Source organism: Nilaparvata lugens, chromosome X (assembly GCF_014356525.2).
Source record: "Nilaparvata lugens isolate BPH chromosome X, ASM1435652v1, whole genome shotgun sequence".
Taxonomy (NCBI): Eukaryota; Metazoa; Arthropoda; class Insecta; order Hemiptera; family Delphacidae; genus Nilaparvata; species Nilaparvata lugens.
In genome coordinates, this window is record NC_052518.1 from 42,979,681 (window position 1) to 42,992,595 (window position 12,915).

The 12,915-nt window shown below is 34.8% G+C and overlaps 1 protein-coding gene across 3 annotated transcripts in view; it reads right to left on the bottom strand.

The window, feature by feature from the left end:
- LOC120354897 (protein DVR-1) overlaps positions 1-12,915 on the bottom strand; it is a 217,292-nt gene that overhangs the window by 176,207 nt on the left and 28,170 nt on the right. Inside the window, exon 1 of one of the 3 annotated variants that reach the window (XM_039442972.1) lies at positions 6,828-7,075. The exons of the other annotated variants lie outside the window; for them this stretch is intronic. The gene's annotated coding sequence lies outside the window, so the exon portion shown is untranslated. Of the gene's footprint in view, positions 1-6,827; positions 7,076-12,915 lie in introns of those variants that run through there. 3 annotated transcript variants of the gene reach the window in all.

Here is a 12,915-nt window from a genome sequence, read left to right on the forward strand (position 1 = left end):
CTTCCCATGATCAATAAACCCACTATCGATAAACCTACTATGAAAATATCGATATATCATCGATATTTGATTATTTATAATTATATATTTTCAAACTTGTTTGGGAATGCATTATTCAAATTACATATTTTGAATAAGTAAAAGTGGAATACCGTCCTAATTTCTACATTGTTGAATGCAATAAAACCAGTTTGCCCCAGAAAAAAGTTGGAATTTGTTTGTTTTATATATCGATTGTTAAAACTTTGATACGTTCATCTCATAGTATTAATAAATTGATATTTCAATTCGATACCATAGTAGGCCTATGGATGGTGGGAATTTCAAAATTAATGATATTGACAATCTTACTGAAAAATTTGATATTTCAGTTGCAGGTTAATGAATTTTACGTGGGGACATTTGTGCTTGACACTGAAATAATGTTGGAATCAATAAATAATAGAAGTAGTTATCATTTAAATTGGAATCATTAAAAGATCAAGTGTGTATAGTTCAGATACTGCATGATTTTCCCCATAAACTGTGATATAATTTGAAAAAGTGGTATAACTTTTCCAATTTTGAATAGACTCATTTGAAATTCTAGGATAAGATTGACAATATGGACAGAAACGTTCATGATTTTTTCAGAATTTCTCATGATTAAATAATTTTTTTTTTAAATTTAAACGTCAGTAGCACGTTAATGGCACATCTGACAGGATTTTTGCAGAGGACAAAATGTACTGGAAATTTACTTCTACACCCGAAACACTCATCAAAAATACATTGTTTCGAGAAAATTGAAAATCTGCCAAAATAATTACAAAGTTTTTAACTGCATTTAAAATTACTGCAAAATGTCTATATATATCGTTAATGGTGCGTTGTAGACAGTTTTTGCAGGAAACGAAAAGTGCTGGAAATTCACTTTTACACCTGAATCAGTCATCAAAAATACATTGTTTCAAGAAAATTGAAAATCTGCCAAAATTATTACGAAGTTTTTAACTGCATTTAAAATTACCACAAAATGTCTATATATTGTTAACGGTGCGTTGTACATGATTTTTGCAAGAGACATATAAAGTGCTGGAAATTCACTTCTACACACGAAACAGTCATCAAAAATACATTGTTTCGAGAAAATTGAACTCTGCCAAAATTATTACAAAGTTTTCAACTGCATTTAAAATTACCGCAAAATGTCTATATATCGTTAACAGTGCGTTGTAGACGATTTCTGCAAGAGAAAGCAGCCAATCCACTGATTCTTTATTCCATGGAAGTTCATTAATACAAAAGAGTCTATTCATAATAGTTAGTATAACATTTATTGTAGCTGATCCCTCATGTCCTAAACTTCACTATCATAAAAATAAAAGTGGGATGAATTTGCAAAAATCTGAATAGAGTTTATTCAATCACTTTGATTATTGACTTCCATAATATGATTTCTTTCTTTGATTTTAGCTTGAAAACAAAAGCTTAGGTATGAAAATTTGGATGTAAACTAACATATGACTCAATTTAATTTCTATCTAAAATATAGGGGCACCAAGCTTCGCTTGTTTATTTATTGATAAACAGAATACAATTATTTAAAATGATTGGGGAAGTACTAACAGGCACAACCCAAAACTGTTTCTCCCCAGAATTTTGATTTATACACTATAAATAGTCCAAAAAGTAATTTATATTCCATACACTTGAATTCAGATCCAATTTTAATCCAAACATTTGAGAACAGAAAATTTCTGATTTAGATTGTTTACAGACCAAATTGAATAACAAAAAACACTCACTAATCACTTGAAACTATAAAATAATGATTAACTTTAAAAATTATGATATACTCTAATTTAGGATGATATACCATGTTATGTCAACAAATCAGATTATTCTGATCAAGTCGATTAAAATTTCTAGATTCAACAACTGGACATAATTCTATCTCTCTCCTACACAGGCACTCACATCTTTTGTTATCGACAGACAATGATATTATCATCTGTTTTTCCAAGAATGAATAATTATTATCCTTTTAAAGCGAGTTTCCCAGGGATGAGACCTACTGCAATCGATTTTTTATATCATAAACCTACTATGTTCCAAATTTCGTGAAAATCGTTAGAGCTGTTTTCGAGATCCGTTGGACATACATAACCATATAACCATATACAGATATTGCTCTCTTAATATAATAGGATTGACAACTTTAGTATTGTGATCTATCACAATATCAATAGGTTTGTCTTGTGTCATGTAATGACATCATGAAAGGAAATAGGAGCAGCTGATGGAATATTATGTTTTTTTTTTATTATTTAATTTTAGCTTCTATTGAAACATGAAAATATCAGGCCCAGTGGCACAAAAGCCTGTTCAATTTCAATCGGGATTGATTTTCATGAGAATTAATCAGAGCAGGGTTTTTTTAAAATAGGAGGCTTCAATCATTAGTTCTCGTGATATTTAGTCCGGATAATGAATTAACAGACAGTGCAACTGGCTCTCTCAAGGCCATGGCTGCATTCAAACATAGAGCGACAGAGGAACCAATACAACAGAAGCTGAAGAAATCAGTCCCATTTCTATCACCTCACAATAAACATTACATTCAACTACCATATGTTTGGAGAGATCGATTTTAAATTTCTTTTGCTATAATCCGGTCACTTTCTGAATCTTTTCTTCCAGATGTTCCATGAATACTGTAATGTTTTAATTTAACCCTTAAGTACTGGCGCGGGGTGCTCACAGACCCCCAGTGAGGTGAATTTTGTGATGGTGACTGGCCTGTGTTGGTTACACTGCTCAGCTCCTTAATACCTTCAAGTTGGTTCATTAGTCACCCTCTAAACCAGTTTTCGCCTGTTTGTAAACATTGCACTGCGTTTTTGTGAGTGATAAAAGTGACTGGGGTGTCACCAGACCCCCGCGCCAGTGAATGTGTTTCTTTTTTGCTATGTTTTTTATTCACAATTAATTAACATTGGGATTTGAAGTAATACTTATTTCATATTTTTTATTACTTTATAAAGTTCTAAAAATGAATTTAGAAGAGTTGAATGAAGCCAGAGTTAAGAAGTTTCTAAAAACGTTTGTGAGGAGTGCATCGACCCACAGAATGAGTCACAATAGGAGAATGTAGAGAGGAACAAAATATGTGAGTCAATTATTTTAGTTCAATATGCGATAAAAATTATAATATACTAATATACGAATATAAGAATATAGGTACTAATAAGTTATATTAATTTTATATGTTTATAAATGAGTATTTTGATCTGCACCAAGAATTAGCTTATGTCTACATAGACGAAATTCTAGTGACTTTAGATGAAAAAATTAAGCAAACTACTATCAAAATTCAAGGAATAGTATTTTTTTTAGTAAGTTTCATTGTTCCTAAGTAAGAATCATTAGTTGAATAAACTTTTTCTGTCATTTCTAATTTTTCTTTATTTTTACCAAAAATCACTACATTTTTTTGAAAATTTTACACAGTTTTGAATAAATACCAAAATTATTGATAGTTCTGGTATATATCCTTTTTATTCATGGTAAAACCATTCCAAACAGTCTAGAGATTGAGATAACCAGCCTAGTTTGATGAAAAAAAATTTTTCAATTAATTAGAGAGAAAATTTGATGGGGGTCCACCAGACCCCCGCGCCAGTAGTAGTGTCTCAGAAAACCGCGCCAGTACTTAAGGGTTAATTGGGTTGCCAATTTTGTTGACTCAACTACAGCTATTTTAATCTTTTCCCTTTGCACACACTCTCTCACGTTTTCAACAGATTATGGAAACTTTTTTCCGATCAGCTGCTACTTGAGGAAGCAATGATCCTCTCTCAAGGCACTTCAGCAAATTTTCCCAGAGTTGAGACCTCTTCCAAAATAATGTTTTTGGTCGCAAACCCACTATATTCCTGATTCAATGAAAATCGTTAGAGCCATTTCGAGATCCATCCGACATACATACATATCCACAAACACACATTTTCAAACAGAAATTGCTTTCTTAGTATAATTATAGAGAGACAATAGCATAAGGCTAACATTACGCTATTGTTTCTCTATGGTATAATTGACTTCAATGATTATGATTACATTCAATGAGAGCTTTTTTCACAAAATAATAACAGCTGGCATCAAAAGCAAAAATGTCAAACATGATTGAAATTGAAACAGTAGCGATCATCAACATTATTATCTTCATCTGATCTAAAGTAACCAAATTATAGTAAGATTCACATCAATGTGTCAGCATTGTTTTGATGGGGGGCATTGATGCTATTAATGAGGAATACTGACAGTCAACGAACTATTATGCATATTCTCTAATATTTTTAGAACAATCAATGTTTGGGAATAATTGATTCATGGGAAAAGCGCCTTACTTCTATGGAATATATTTTTACATTAGGAAAAGCAACAACAGCTATTTGGCCGTTCTAATAAAAATAACCCCTTCTTTCGCCCAAGTTATATTTTGTCCGAATCTCCTCATTCTTTGCAAATAGATTCCACAACGGACACTTCTGAAGTTTCAAAAATACCCTCCATTTATCATACTGAATTATAAAAATTTAATCGAAACTGTTTAAGCAGTTTTCGCAATGTCGGATATACAAACAAAATATTAGTCTTGATAGAATAGGATCAATTCATTGAAGCAACTCCAGTCATAAAAGTTTGTTTTATGAAAAATAAAAAATATATTTACTCCCAGGAATAGTTCTGATTGGAGCAGCAGTGCCCAATCAATTTGTTCTCGATAAATGCATTTTAATAAATTCTTCAACTTGGTGCCAACCTAATGAAATAATCTCAACTTAATGACAACCTGACAATTATTAATTGGACGCCAGTTATCAACTGCTCCGAATAGGTACTCTCTCTAGATTATAGTTATATAGTAACATATGATATGGACACTTCAATTATAATTAAGAAATTGGGAGAAGAAGAATATATATACTAGAAGACGAACTTTACACCCTTAAAAACCACCCTTAGAGTTGAAATATCGCCAAAAGATTTCTTAGTGAGCACCTAGGAGTTATGAGGAAGCTATATTCCAAGTTTTGTTGCAATCCATCCAGTAGTTTTCCAGAAATCGTGATCAGTGAGTCAGTGAGATAAGATTTTATCTTATCTGAGAGATAAGAGTTTTATAAGTATAGATTAATATACATATCAAAAGTAAATAGAGCTGTGTTGCAGTGGGGATAAGTAGAAGTTATTCTCTTTTACTCCCTTAAAATGCGAAACCAGGTTTGCACAAAAGGTAATATGTCAACTTATCAACTTTTACGCACTCAAAATGATTCACTAAATACTTATTACAATATTCTCAAGGGAAATACAGCTTTTAGAGTGAGGTATTGACTAATTCCCTTTTACCCAGTGATAAAGCAGCCAATAAAGTTTAGCCTAACCTAACCTAACCTAACCTAACCTAACCTAACCTAGCCTAACCTAACCCAACCCAACCTAACCTAACCTAACCTAACCTAACCTGTTTGAACAATAAAAAAACGAAAAAATTGACTTATTCCCTTTTGCCCGGAGACCGTCCTATTTATTAGTAGTAAGGATCGGTTTCCGAGCGGTTTCGGAATCTATAAGTTCTGGACATACAGAGTTCAGGACTAAAATAAGCGCTTGGGTCTAAGTCGATTTTCTGAGACAGGGGTTTATCTTCTAAACTCTGGGGCACCTTAAGTCTCGACTTATTCGAGTCCAGGACTTTAACGCAGTGAACATAAGGGGAATTCACAATATTTTATTGTTATTTTGGCAATGGAAGACAGCTGATGAAGTCTTGTGAATAAGAATCCAACAGCTTTTTGTTATGGTTCTGTGTTAGAGAAATTTGACAAAAATTTTGTAATAATAATATACAAGCGTATCGATATTCCTATTTTATATCATTTTGAAACATGAATAGAGAAGCTATCCTTTTGGAAAATAAATAGATGAAATTTAATTTCACCTTATGCTATTATTGATCATTGTCAGTGATCCTGGATTAAAAAATATAAGATGTTGAAAAACGTACTTTTTTCATATAATTGTAATGTATTATTATATTATTTCTATCATGTAAATCATGCTAAAATTCACAATTGACACTGATTAATAAAATTGGGTAATATAATTCCAAAGCAATTCTTGTGTTTTCTTTTCTTGTATAATTCAGGTTATGTGACAGTCATAAATGAAGTTTGTTTTTTACACATAATTCTGATACAACTTTATTCAAAAATGAAATTACAAACTATAAATTTAGAGTTTGGATAAATTAGTTGATATAATAGAGGTGTTCCATGACAGCTATAAGGCTACTCCAAAACAATAACTGATAAGTGTTTTCCCAGTCAAATCTAGAACTTCAATTTAAATCCTACCCTGATCGAGGGTTCAAGATCACGCTGTTTTGAGTTTTTAACAATTTTTAATAAACCTCTGATTCGAAAAGAGACGAGAATCAAATTCAAGTCATGGACTCAAAAGTCCTTTACTCAGAAAACAAAATTATAATTCCAGAGTTTAATGTGATCTCTAAACTCCAGGGTCTAGTTAAGTCCTCGACTACGTTAACGCCCAACTCGGAAAGCCAATTTTCTGACTCCAGAGTTAAAAGCTGGTTGAAGTCTAGATTTTAGCTAAACCACGAGCTCGGAAACCGGCCTCAAGATATTTTGATAACCTAACACTACATCACAGAGTGGGGATGACTGATAAGCAGTTGAAGTTGTTGTTTACGTCGATGCTCAAATTCTAAGTTGTTTAAGTGTTTTGTTGTACAGTGATTGATGTGAAAATTTGCATACCTGTTTGAATAGTGACTTTGATCATTTGTGTGAAATATATTTGTGATCCCGTAAGTAGAGATAGAGATATTTGGATTTTCATGTTACAAACGTTTCGCCTAGTCTCAACGATTGAAGAAGCCATAAATTTCGTTTGAACACTATCTTATCTTTGTGATAGAGGTGGTTACATTTCCCACCCATCCTCTAAAATTCCGAATTACCGACTGATTTCAACCAAGAGCTGCTGTCTGCGATTGCAGCGTCATCTTACTTCAAAAGTAGCCTACTAAGTCTTGGCGGATGTTTTGAATTTTCTGTATTGAACTGCTAATATGGCTTTGATAAGTTGCTTTGTTGGATGATCTCGTACTGATTTCACTTGCAGTCTTTCAAGAAATTGATAAATGATCTGTGGTCATCGATTGAACAGTATTTTCCTATATTGGCGTTGATTGACGAATAAAGTCCAGAACAAATCCCAATCTATAATTGCGATCATTAGTTATTGATTAACGAATAAAATTCAGTCACTAACGGAATTCTGGTGGGTTTATATTGTGCAAATTTCGGAATGGCATTAGACGAAAAGCGTATGATTGCAATGCTGGAAAAAAATAAAAATGAAATCAATGAGAATATACTCACGATTGTTAGGCAGGAGATTAGTGCCCTAAATATTTCATCAACGTTTGAGGAGCAGAATAGGAAAATCGATGAGGTGACCAAAGAAAATGAGCGGCTTAAGCGCGAAATACAACAGCAGCGGAGAGTTATTGAACCCATGCGTCGTGATAAAAATCTCATATTCTACGGAATGGAGGAGGAAGAGGGTGAGAGGCGTGAGAAGGTCTAGGAGAAAATTCTGGATATAAGTAACAGAGTATTGAAGGTCGAACTGAAAGAAAATGATATAGGTAGATTTTGTTAAACGTCTAGGAAAGACAGGTCCCGGTATAAGGCGCCCAATCATTTTGTCCTTGGTATCAAGTATAAAAAGGCAAGATATTCTGAATAAAGGGGCGAATTTGAAAAATCTTGAGCTCTTTGTGTCTCCGGATTGTGATAAGGAGACGAGGGAAAAGAAGAAGGTGATGTATTCAACTCAAAGGCGTCTGCGAGCCGTCGGCTATGAAGTCAAAGTAAGGGGAGTTGGACTTCTGATAAATGGGAAATATATCTCTGCAGATGACTTAACAGAAGAGACGGTCGATAAATATTTGGAGGAGCCTGACCAAGCAACACTCTCTGGGCTCGTAAAAGAAAGAGGACTTCCCAACTGAAACAGAATCCACCTGCTTCGACATCTACTGGTACGTCTAGGGCGTCTGAAGAAAGCATTGCCAAATTTTTTCGTCTGCAACTCAAACAATAAAAGGAGAGTAGCATATAGGAATGGAAATAAGGATAAAGAGAGTGACATCATACGGGAAACAGATTTTGATTATATAGAGGTCGCTTCTTACAACGTAGCTGGAGTTGCATACAAGATTGATAATGTAGCATTTTTGAATTTTTTGAGAGAGAAAGAAATATTTTTGCTATATGAAACGTTTTTACAATATGAGAAGAAGTTTTATGAGTTTAAATGTAAGATGATAACTCACGATCTTGTTTGGGCTCCTGCAATCAGGACTGAGGCATTTGGTAGAGCAAGTGGAGGCTATGTATACAGAATTAAGAAGCAGGGGAACTGTATGTACTCAGCTAGTTTCCGCAAAATTACAGGGTACGATATAATAGAATTTAATATAGAGGCACAAAAATTGTGTATTATTCCAGCCTACATAAATTGCAACAGGTGGATGGAGGATTTTGCAAGTGTATCAAGCCTGCTGTTTGAATTGATTGAGTGTAACATTATGCTAATGGGTGACCTCAATGGGAGAATTAGTGACAAACAAATTCTACCAGAGGATATATTCGAAAATATTGATAGTGCTGTAAGCAGCAAAAGAGTCTCCAAAGACTCTGTTTTGAATTCAAATGGAAAGCGTCTATTGTCTATGTTTGATGATTTTGGGCTGATTGTTTCAAATGACAGGTCGCAGAATGATGAGGAAGGAGAGCTGACTTATGTTGTATCGAGAGGTTCATCTGTGATTGACTATTGCGCGGTCTCGGTCAATGCTCTTCCTGCAGTCCAGTCCTTTGTGGTTAGCCCGGAAATATTTTCAGACCATCTTCCAATTGTATCCACAATTAGATGCACACCTGCAGAAAAGGAGGAGAGCTGTGTGATACCAATAGGAATGAAGCTGCAATTGAGGCCAGAGAGAGAAGTCAAACATCGGAATACACTTGAATTAAGAATGAACAATAGAGAACAATGGCTTGATGCAATAAAAGATTCAAGGTAGAAGATCGACATGATATATGAATGTGCCCCTCCATCTCACTTCAATCAACAAATTGAAATAGACAGAAAACAACAATGGTTCGATTATGAATGTGAAAGGGCAAGAGAAGAAGTATTTGGACTGCTTAAGACTTACAGGAGAACTAATTCAGAGGTTGTGCGAGAGAGATAATTAGCAAGGAACAAAGAATTTAAACAACTTTGCTTGAATAAGAAGAGGAACTTTTGGCTCGATTTAACTGAGAGATTTGGAACAGTTCGAGAGTCTGGGCAGTTTTGGAGGCTTGTTCGATATTTCAAAAGGAGAAAATTCAGTGCAGGGACGAACATTTCATTGGAAGACTGGGTACAACATTTTGAGCACTTACTAAATCCTCAGATAGCAGCAGCGAAAATTTCATATGCTGAGCCTAAGATAATGGATGATATTCTTGATGCCCCAATTATGACACATGATGTGAAGAGAATTTTGGCAAAAGTTAAGCATGATAAGGCTCCAGGAGAAGACAGAATTGCTTATGAGTTCTATAAATATGCTCCACAAAACTTCCATGAGAAACTGGCTGATTGCTTCAACAGAGTTTTTGAATCCGCACATACGCCCGAAAATTTCAAACAGTCAATCATTTATCCAATATTCAAGAAAGGCAATGTGAACGAAACTACTGATTACAGGGGAATATCATTTGTGAACTCCATAGGTAAGCTGTATGCGGGGATTATGCTGGATAAGCTGGAAAAATTGATTCACCACCATAAGATTCTACGAGAATTCAGAAAGTAGGCTTCAGAAAGTCCTATTCAACAATTGACAATATTTTCAATATTATGAGCATTGTCCACATCCAACTAAATACAAAGGGGCAGACAGTTCATGCATTCTTCGTAGATTTCTCATCCGCATTCGATAGAATAGACAGACATTCTCTTTTGTATAAGCTTTCTGAGACTGGTGTGTCATCAAAAATGCTGAATGCGCTAAGAGATTTTTATAATGGATCATCTGCTAGAGTATGGGGAAGTCAGGGACTATCAAGAGATTTTGAAACAACTACAGGTGTAAAGCAAGGATGCCTATTGAGCCCGATTCTATTTGCATTGTTTATTAATGATTTAGAAGATTGCCTTGATGGAGGAATAAAGATAAAGAATGTATGTATCAAACTCCTGGCATATGCTGACGATATAGTGATGCTTGCTCCAGATAGGATAGGTCTGAAGAGAATGATAGCAAACCTTGAAGCATATTGTGTAAAATGGAACTTGTAGGTGAATCTGGCCAAGTCAAACATAATTATTTTCAGAAAAGGTGGTAGGATAGGAAGACATGATGTGTGGAGATACAATAATGAAGTGATTGAGGTAGTGAACAACTACAAATATCTGGGAATTGACCTGTCATCCAAGCTATCTCTTGCTAGTCACTTCAAAGAAAGATCATCTTCCGCAAAAATCACCCTGAACATGTTTCATCAGCTGCTGTAACAAAACAATTTATCATTCAAGGCTAAATGCAATGTGTTTGATACGCTAACTAGGTCCACTCTGTGTTATGGAGCTCAAGTGTGGGGTGGAAGAATGTATGAAGATGTGGAAAAGGTGCAACGACTCTTCATTAAAAAAGTATTCAGCCTCCCTGTGTGGGCACCAGACTCTACCCTACTCTTGGAAACTGGATGTCTACCACTATTCTTGTATACTGTTAAACTGCATGTGAAATACATGAGAAGGTGCATGAAACTACCCATTGCCAGATATCCCAGATTATTGTTGGAGGAGATCACACGAATAGGGACTTTTGTTGTCAATGACTGGGATGTGCTTGAAAGGCAGCACGACATCAATGCCGCGGAAATACTCTCTCAGAATGTCTCTATCAGCAGCTTATTGACGAGGATGAAGGAGAGATTCATAATGGACGGCAAGATAAAGCGGCTAAGAAGTGAGCGCACCTCCCTTTACTGCGAGCTAGAGCTAGAAGGCACCGGTTACATCAGTGAGCAGGAAGAGTGAACACTAATCAAATGGCTCTTCAAGGCGCGAACAGAGCTGATCCAGTTGTACAGATACACGTTCAATCAGCCAGTGAAGCTGTGCTCCCTGTGCAACTGGAAGGAAGAAGAGGATGTGATGCATTTCGTCGCCAGATGCCCCATACTACGCGACATACGGTGCGCTTACCTGTGGAGAGGCTTGCTGTCGAGAGAGGAGCTGAAGAGGAACCTGAATGGCAGTGACTGGAGAAATGTTAGCCGCTACTGTGAAGCTGTTTGGCAGTACAGGTATTCATTGATCAAGGAGTTCAATTTTTAAAGCTTTCTTGAAACGTATCTTCTTTTGTAGTAATAATAATAATAAAAAAAACTTCTCTGCCATATCGTTTAAATATAATTAATGTAGCATTGTTAACTTTTTGCAACTTAAAGAAGGGGAAAAATTATCTTCCTCCTCTCCCCCCGGACGGATCTTATCCATGGGGCGAATGCCAGTAATGTAATACTTATATAGACATTTTTTTGTAACGAATTGTTGTATATTTGATGAATAAAGGCGATTATTATTATTATTATTACATCACACATGGCTTTATCATAAGGTTCAACGTTATGGGTGGGTGAAAAGTTCGAGAACGGCTTAATATCTCATAAACAAAGGTGATTTGATGGTGGGTATGATTGGGGATCCTACTAAAATTAAAACTACTACTCTACTATGACTCTGGTCATAAAATCTGGTCCGTCATATTGGATGCAACTTTGTTTTTTTTTTAAATAGAAAGGTGATCATGCAATACATAATTTCGAAATGGAATTTCAAGAAAAAATGAATAGTGAAAACTGCATATCGATATCTCAAACCATTCCGAAGATATTCACATAATCGACACTATTCAAAGCAGAAAGGGATGAAAAAAGTATGAGAACGGCTTATTATCTCATGGAAGAATGTTATTTGAAGGAGGGTGTGATTGTGGATCCTACTAATATTCAAAATACTATTCAACTATGACTTCAAAAATCTGGTCCGCCATTTTCAATGCAACTTTTTTTTAACAGCAAGTTGGTTATGCAATACATGATTTCAACTTTGTTTTTTTTTTTTAAATAGGAAGTTGATCATGGAATACATAATTTCGAAACGGAATTTCAAGACAAAATGAACGACAAAAACCGCGCATCGATATTCGAACTGTTTGGAAGGTATTCACATTAAATCAATACTATCAAATCATAAATTAATGAAATGGATAAGTGGTATTGATTAATAGTGTGAATATCTTCGAAACGGTTTGAGATATCGATGCGCGGTTTTCGTCGTTCATTTTGTCTTGAAATTCCGTATTGAAATCATGTAGCGCATAACCACCTTCCTATTAAAAAAAAAATGTTGCATTGAAAATGGTGGATTCAAGATGGCGAACCAGATTTTTGAAGTCATAGTAAAGTAGTATCATTAATATGAGTAGGATCCCCAATCACACTCACCGTCAAATTACCTTTGTTTATGAGATATCAAGCCGTTCTCGGACTTTTCACCCATTCTATATATCAAAATCCAGAGAAGAAAGCTGGAAATCAGTGCCTATTGCTTTGAAAGACGAAGAACTATTTTTCTGAGCGGAATACAAATTTAAATTGGTTTCACCAATGTATTAACAATCGATTAATTTCGAAAAATTAAAATAGATCACTAATTCATCTATGAATACTAGGTTCACTAGAGCACTAGAATCTATGACATTTTTTTTTT